This window comes from Lonchura striata, chromosome 5 (genome assembly GCF_046129695.1).
Source record: "Lonchura striata isolate bLonStr1 chromosome 5, bLonStr1.mat, whole genome shotgun sequence".
Classification (NCBI taxonomy): domain Eukaryota; kingdom Metazoa; phylum Chordata; class Aves; order Passeriformes; family Estrildidae; genus Lonchura; species Lonchura striata.
In genome coordinates, this window is record NC_134607.1 from 17,759,500 (window position 1) to 17,767,431 (window position 7,932).

The 7,932-nt window shown below is 48.8% G+C and overlaps 1 protein-coding gene and 1 long non-coding RNA gene across 5 annotated transcripts in view; both read right to left on the bottom strand.

The window, feature by feature from the left end:
- Positions 1-5,970, bottom strand: part of RESF1 (retroelement silencing factor 1) — a 29,974-nt gene extending 24,004 nt beyond the window's left edge. For 2 of the 4 annotated variants that reach the window (XM_021540001.3, XM_021539999.3), the window contains exons 1-2: positions 4,505-4,672; positions 2,971-3,043 (exon numbers count right to left, since the gene is read on the bottom strand). The gene's annotated coding sequence lies outside the window, so the exon portion shown is untranslated. Of the gene's footprint in view, positions 1-2,970; positions 3,044-4,504; positions 4,673-5,836 lie in introns of those variants that run through there. The other 2 variants (XM_021539998.2, XM_077783361.1) reach the window with 2 other exon arrangements.
- Positions 5,971-7,189: 1,219 nt separating this feature from the next.
- LOC116183162 (uncharacterized) lies at positions 7,190-7,641 on the bottom strand. The gene is made up of 2 exons (XR_004147708.2): positions 7,582-7,641; positions 7,190-7,443 (listed from the first exon to the last, which is right to left on the bottom strand). It is a non-coding gene; the product is annotated as an uncharacterized LOC116183162 (long non-coding RNA).
- Between the last annotated feature and the right edge of the window lie 291 nt (positions 7,642-7,932).

Genomic DNA, 7,932 nt, shown 5'->3' on the forward strand with positions numbered 1-7,932 from the left:
ATTTAAGGGTTACTAGGGAATTTAGAATGATTTAGGCAATGGCTATATGAACACATGGTGTACGTTATTCTACCCGTAGGGGGACCCTCTGAAGAAAATCTGTTACCCATTAAAATTATGCTGAGCCTGCAAAAAGAAGGGGAGCCCCTGATGAAGATTGCTGAGCTTGCTAAAAATGCAAAGCAAAAAGGCGACTGTGCATGCGAAGACATCCGAGTTTGAAAGTTCAATAGTGAGGAAGACTATGGAAGCTTCGTCCCAGACCCCAGCCTCATTTTTGAGACCACTGACTCGATAAAAGAACGAACTACGCGGTCGCAGCTAATTCCCATACCATGTGGTGAATGGGCAGGGATAGGTACTGATTATATATAGGTGCTATAGATGATGCATAGCTTTTGTGAATAAATAGGGGATTGAGGAACCTGGGGTAGTCAGGATTTGGGAAGGTTCTGCTCCCCGTGTCCAGCGCTGAATAAAATACCTACCTACTTGGTTGTGGAGTTATTACTGCGTATCAATCTATAGCTCATGCTTTTCTAGCTTTGAATATTACCACAATGGAAGAAGGTCAGCTAAGGATAAGGTGGAGTCCCCTAAGCTGCCTTTTCTTAGATGGAACAACATTTTTTTAGAAAATACCTGCACCCCTACACTTCAACTGCAAATTTCTATTTACCATCACACTGGTCTGCCAGTGGACATGGTCAGCACAAAAGACACGAACTTTAAGAAATAAGTGTAATTCACTATAATTTAAAACAGCAAAGAATTACAGAAGGATAAACTAAGCAATGCACGTAATCACTACTACAGAAGATTACCTGCAGTAATTAAGAAAGGTAAATCACCTAATATTTTATTGTCTTCCAGATCTTCATTTCAGCTGGGGAGCTCCAGCCACAGCAAGGGACTGGAGGGCCACTCCTGGTAACTGGGAAATTCTTCAGGTACATCCACCCGCAGGTGAGGTCTCCATCTTCGCTGTGAGAGGGTCCAGCTTTTATGCTGGTGCATAAACAAGCTTCCATACCTTCTCATGCAGGAGTATCTAGTTTCATTCTCCTCCTGGGTTCTACCCGAAGCTTGGAGGCTCAAGGAGGAATCAAGGGGTTTGGTTTTGACCATGTACCTCCAAACAAGGCCAGGTATCTGATTTCATGGCCCTGACTGGCCCCCAAACACAGGAAGAAATACATTGTTATCACACTACACATTTCACTAATGATCATGCATCTTTCAGTAGCAAGTGGATACAAATATCATACAATGTTTGGTTGGAAGGTTCATTGACAGTCAAGTTCAGCTCAGAGCCTGCTGTTCAGGCCTCAGTATTTCCCAGAAACAAGTGAAATGCAGAGAAGCCATGAACATGCTTCAAGCCTCTGAGGAATTTCCAAATTCCTTTCAGGTTTCAATGCACATTTAAAGAACTGTCTTACATCCCCAGTAATTGTAGATATCCCCTTTTAGAAGTATTGTTCCCCAATCATCCAACACCTAATGACCACTCACTAGAGGCAAGTTGCAATCTATGTACAGGATACTGACTGAAGTGCAAATTTAGAAGTTAATTGAATTTCAGTCATTGAAATCTTTCATAAGGACATACTAGAAGAGCTCTTTGGCATATTTGCATTTTATGGAGACCATTTATATCCAGCATGAAGGCATAGTGCTACCTTCAAAATTATAGAAGTGTTTTTTAAGTCTTTTTTAAAATCTTCTGATTGGTGAAGTTTCCTGCCTGCTATAAGTTATAATATAAATCCTTCTATTAAATTAGCTCACTTGAAATTCCTCCAAGTATAATTTCCTACATTTCTACTACCCTATACAGTTTTGAAACTCCTGAGAACTTGAATTGCTTGTGTTTATCAGAAAGACAAATGATAGTCAGAAGCCTGATAGTAGTGTCTAGCAATCAAATATGTGAAAAAATAAAAATCCATTCCCTGTCAGCAATGGGAAAGCACTACAGTTCTTTGAAAAACTGCATGTAACGGTACTGAAAATGGCTTAGAAATGCTTAGAGTAACAAAGACAGGTTGGTAAGTTTGTAGTTTCCTTAACCCTATTTTCTTCCCCATTTCTACCTCTTTGTTGCACTGATGCTGCCACTTGTGATGCTTCAGGATGAACCAAACTAGACAAGAAAATGGCATCCACATTTTCACATTAAAAAAATCACTTCAGCAATATCGTGTGTGTCTTCAGACAGATATGAAGTGCTCACTGGAGGAACAGGAGTTCCTCACTGGTCTTGGCTCCTAGAAGGGACAACAGTACATGAGCTTTAACCTTTTCCTTTTACCAAAGGAGCAATGACCCATACCAACAATACCACCAGAGCCTCCTATGTCCTGATTACCAGTAATATATCAAAAGATCCCCTGGCAGATTTTGAATTCCAGTTTCCTGTACAGCACCAGTCTCCTTTCAGCAGTGCACTTTAACAGCTTAAAAAGCCAAAGATAAGCATTGCCTAATGCTAAAAACCATAATAGGTATTTTCACCATTTTTTCGTGCTTTTCTTTTTTCTTTCAAATCACCAGTAGGCTCTAAGGTTTTTCACAAGTTTTCATGGCCATGCTTAGCAAAGCACGAGCTCCTCTAGGAATCAAGAGAATTGAACTGCACCTTCTTGGCTTTCTGCTCCCTCTTTTACTCATTTTGCTGTGTCTTCACCCTGCCTTTTAAATTATGGGGTGGGGAATACTGCTCTGCATCTGACAACTGTTAATCTTCAACACAAAGAAGAAAGGCTCAACATCAAACTAACAGGTTAATTATTACAAGACCATGCAATTACAAGACACAAATGCTGTGACAGTCTCACATCCCCAACCCATGTTGTTCATGGCTGCAGCAAATAAAACCAAACAAAAAAAAAAGGCAAATAAAACAGTTGCAAAGGCTGATTTGTGTAAATTTTAGAAATATATAAAAATATTCTCCTACCAACATACCTTAGACTGCAGAAAACAAGCCAAGTCAGCAATTTGTTGGCTTCTAAAGAGTCTGTGTTTGAGGAACAGCCTCCTGCAAATCAGAGTATTTTACTGATTTACAACTATTTTTCTGAGGATTAGTGGAAAGGGGAAAGAGCAAAAAAGCATCTGTGTTTTAAATAGAAATCAGAATCATAACAATAAAAATAAAACTTCTAAAAAGTCTAGCAGACCAATGAGCTGGAGAGTCTTAGCTTTTATTTAGAAGGAAACCAACACACCCCATAGACTTGACATAAAGCATGCTGTAATGGTTTTTGTCTTCTGCCAAAACATCGGACAGTATATTATTTCCTGGCAAAAAAATACTGTTTAAGCTTAAACTACAAAGACAGCTGGATCCTTGAACTCTGTCTCCCAACTCACTGCAGTGAGCCACACAAACACACTGAACTAATGGGTCCTGGTAAGCATCTTGGGAACCATCGCAGTAAATTTTCCAAGACTTTCCACCTTGAGACCCAGGGGAACTTTTATGCTGGCACAGGCATCAAGAGTAAAGGATTTAATTTTGTGGACAGTAATATAAAAGCAATCATTATCACAAGTCTGTTTTCTCTGACAGGAATATCTGTTTGAATGTTTTGGGACATCACTTGGCTACTTCAAGGGAACAGGGAGATAAGAGCTCAGTTAGGAGTTTTGATGTTTGTAACGAGTTTTACTCCCATCATTCTCCGATGAATATTTTCTCAGGAGAAAATATTTACCAGGAGTCACAAGCTGGGTTTGTTTTATTCTATTTTTAAGTCCTCCCAGGAGGCTAGTTAAGAGCACAGAAATGCCCAAAGTTACCACAGAGCTCCTAGAAAGAGTTGAGTCAGCCTCCTAAAAACTTCTAGGAAAACAACTGCCAACATTTCTATGGGCTTCTGAAACGCATCCTGAGCTCCAGCAGAAAATCTACTCATGTTCTACCTGATGCCTGCATTTTTCACTGATGCCACGGACAATCAAAGCACATCTTCCAAAGCCCAAGAAGAAAGTTGTTACGCATTGATGGGTATTTGCACTTTTTTCCTCACATTTCCATCTGCCTCTGCAGATGGAATAAATAAGTTAATTCTATCAGCTACACTACTCAGACAACCCAAAGCAGAAACAGCAAGCCTCTATCTCTTTAAATATGTTTTGGTTTTTTTTTCTTTAATAGTATAAACAGTTTTATCCGTTCCACCACACGACTGCAGGTGTCCCTCTTACACATTACACAAAGCAGAGCACCGGCTCCTTACCGCACATCTTGTGGTGCCTATCTGAGAGGCTGAAGCAAAAAAATCACTAACGCTGGACTTTCATCGCAAAATTTAAACACAGGACACTTAAAACACCCAGTCTTCAACCTGACAAGTGATTACTTTCTCTTGTCAGTTTTGTTTTGAGGGGGGGGTGGGGGGAGAGAGGGATTTCCTCGTTTGTTGTTGCTTTGGGTGTTTTAGTAACCGCATCTCCCTGTATTGTCATACCCTACGGAGAAACACAGCAAGCAAACCTCTGCGTCCTTAAGGTGCTCGGGGCGGAGGATGCGTTCCGGAGCCTGCGCATCGCATTGTCCTTGTTCAGGCACTCGCAGGACCCTTGCTAATTGATGGTAATTGGTTCTGCGAGACGAGCGGCGGACGGGCTGCCGGGCCTCGCTCGCTCCGGGCCCCGCTCGCCGCCGCGGCCTCCCCGCTCCCGGCCCGGCCGCGGAAAGGCTCCGCCCGCCCGAGCCCTCGGCAGCGGGGCGGCTCCGGGGGCAGCTCCGGGGGCAGCTCCGGGGGCAGCTCCGGGGGCGGCTCCGGGCAGCGGCTCCGGGGGCGGCTCCGGGGGCAGCTCCGGGGGCAGCTCCGGGCAGCGGCTCCGGGGGCAGCTCCGGGCGGCGGCTCCGGGGGCAGCTTCGGGGGCAGCTTCGGGGGCAGCTCCGGGCAGCGGCTCCGGGGGCGGCTCCGGGCAGCGGCTCCGGGGGCGGCTCCGGGGGCAGCTCCGGGGGCAGCTCCGGGCAGCGGCTCCGGGGGCAGCTCCGGGCGGCGGCTCCGGGCGGCGGCTCCGGGCGGCGGCTCCGGGGGCAGCTCCGGGCGGCGGCTCCGGGCAGCGGCTCCGGGGGCAGCTCCGGGGGCGGCTCCGGGGGCAGCTCCGGGCAGAGGCTCCGGGGGCAGCTCCGGGCGGCGGCTCCGGGGGCAGCTCCGGGGGCAGCTCCGGGGGCAGCTCCGGGCAGCGGCTCCGGGCAGCGGCTCCGGGCAGCGGCTCCGGGGGCAGCTCCGGGCAGCGGCTCCGGGCAGCGGCTCCGGGCAGCGGCTCCGGGGGCAGCTCCGGGGGCAGCTCCGGGCAGCGGCTCCGGGCAGCGGCTCCGGGGGCAGCTCCGGGCAGCGGCTCCGGGCAGCGGCTCCGGGGGCAGCTCCGGGGGCAGCTCCGGGGGCAGCTCCGGGCAGCGGCTCCGGGGGCAGCTCCGGGGGCAGCTCCGGGCAGCGGCTCCGGGCAGCGGCTCCGGGGGCAGCTCCGGGGGCAGCTCCGGGGGCAGCTCCGGGCAGCGGCTCCGGGGGCAGCTCCGGGGGCAGCTCCGGGCGGCGGCTCCGGGGGCAGCTCCGGGCGGCGGCTCCGGGCGGCGGCTCCGGGCGGCGGCTCCGGGCGGCGGCTCTGGGCAGCGGCTCCGGGGGCAGCTCCGGGCAGCGGCTCCGGGCGGCGGCTCCGGGGGCAGCTCCGGGCAGCGGCTCCGGGCAGCCGCCGGTGCCGGCCCCGCGGCGGAGCGGAAGGGAGGAGAGGACGGCACGGCCCCCGCCGCCCCCCGCCCCGCTCGCTCCCTCCCTCCTTTCCTTCCTTCCTTCTCGCCGCCGCACGTCCTCACCGAGCGCAGCCAGCCTCTCGTCCGCAGTCCCGGTGGGAGGCGGAAGGAGTCCCCGGCTCGGGGCGGCGCGTCCGTCCTGCCCGCCCGGCGCGGGTCGGGGCCGCCGGCCGAGGCGAGCGCCGTGCCCCCGCCCGCTCACCCGCGGACAGCGGCGATAGATTGAGCCTCCTGGTCCTCAGATCCCTCCAGGCTAAGCCCCTCCTCCCTGCCTCCCTTCCTGCCTTCTCAGCTCGCCGGAGAACTCCCACAGCTCCCTGCTTCGAGCGCGTCACATTTTTTTAAGAATAATAGAGCGGTCATTTCACATTCCTCCACGAACTGACGACCAATTGAGACTTCAGTTAGAAGAGATGTTATAAATATTCTGATAAAATAATCGATTTAATAACATAAAAGAGGTGATTATGATTACAAGTAGAAAATTGTGAAGTGTAAGGTATAGGAATGTCAGGAGCGCTGTGTTTAAAATATGCAGCAGAAACCTCGCCAAGAAGCTAATGGATGTCTTATGTTTTGTTCAAGAAGCTCTGGAGACCATCATGCAGAGCAGTTATGCTGCTTGGAAGCCTCCTACCCTTCCTACCTTGATTGGAATATTAGGGATTCCAATCAGTAGAGATGCCCCGATTGTCTTAGGGTAGGAATATTGATGAAGTTATTTAACTAGTGATATGTTGGTTATAATTTGTGCCAATGTAATATTGTTGTATTTGATTTAGGGAAAGATGATTTTGTTATGATTGAACACAAGAGGTCATCTGATCCGATTAACAGAATTTATTTAATTCATTTAATAGAGTATATGAGAGCAAAGCAAAGTAAAGCAGCGCTGCGGCGACAGAGGGGAGCTACCGCTCCACCAAACTGCCGCGCTTCTGGTGCCCTAGTTCGCTCTTTTTATCTTCTTCCTTAGTTCACTCGTTTCTTCTGCGCAGTCGCATTCTGTTGCTAGGTGGTCGTTTTCTGCCTCCTGGTGGTCGTGGGATGAAGGCTGGTTGTCTTCCTCACAGGTGTCCTTTGATCTGGGGATTCTCACAGTCTCAAGAATACGTGTTATCTTAGAAATGCGTGTTATCAGTTAAGCAATGCAAAGCCTATTGCCTACTACTGCTGTAAAAGCTTAGGAATGCGTGTTACCAGCAATTCACAGCCTATTGCCTATTACCGCTGTAAAAACAAACTTCCTTACATTATATCCTTGAAACAAATTACCATCTGCAGCTGCATCGAACAAAAAGGTCACCCTTCTCTTACAATTTGATATGGATAATTTTATTGCAAAGAACACGCCAGCAATGAGAGCTGCCCCCACCCCCTCCACCCCACCCCCACCCCCCGACACACACACATATCTGTTACACCAAAAACCCGGTTTATTGGACAAAGCCTCATTTACAATTTAATACATGTGGCTTGCCCGGAGATCCTCCTTCGTTCTGCGAGGTGATACTGGAACCCTAAGCGTTGATCATTCCGGTAACGACCCGAGATTGGGATCGCTGGAGTTCTCCAGGCTGATACATCTGAAAGCCGCGGTTCCCGTAAGGTTCCTGTAATTCCATCAGGGAGAATCGTCTGCACCTGGACTCGGATTGTTCAGCCTCGACCTGGAGAAAAGGAACTTTATGAATATGTGGGACTTTGAATGGAAAGAAAAGGCGGATTGCCGAAATCCTAGCCTCGGGGGAAAAATTTCCTATAGGAACTGCTGGGTGCAAGAGGGTGGTGTGTGTGTCTAGGGGAACCTCTGCCGAGATCCGTCCTTCCTGTCACGCACCCAGCGCCGATCCCGGGCTTGGCACTGTACTTTCCTTGTGGCTGGCTAAGATAGAATTTGATTGCAAAAATAAAAATCTTTATTTTTACTTTTAATTTGTCTGAATCAATTTGCATTTATAACATTTATAATACTAGCAAAACGAGTTATGGTTAAGGTTAAATTTAAGAGCAGGCATATTATACATAAAATGTTAAAGAATTTACATAACGATGACCCAGCAGAAAAGTATATCAAATTGATGGATTTTGTTTACTAAGTAGGACATGCTTGGAGGAGTAATTCCCTGTGCTCCTGGCACCAAAATAAATAATCATCT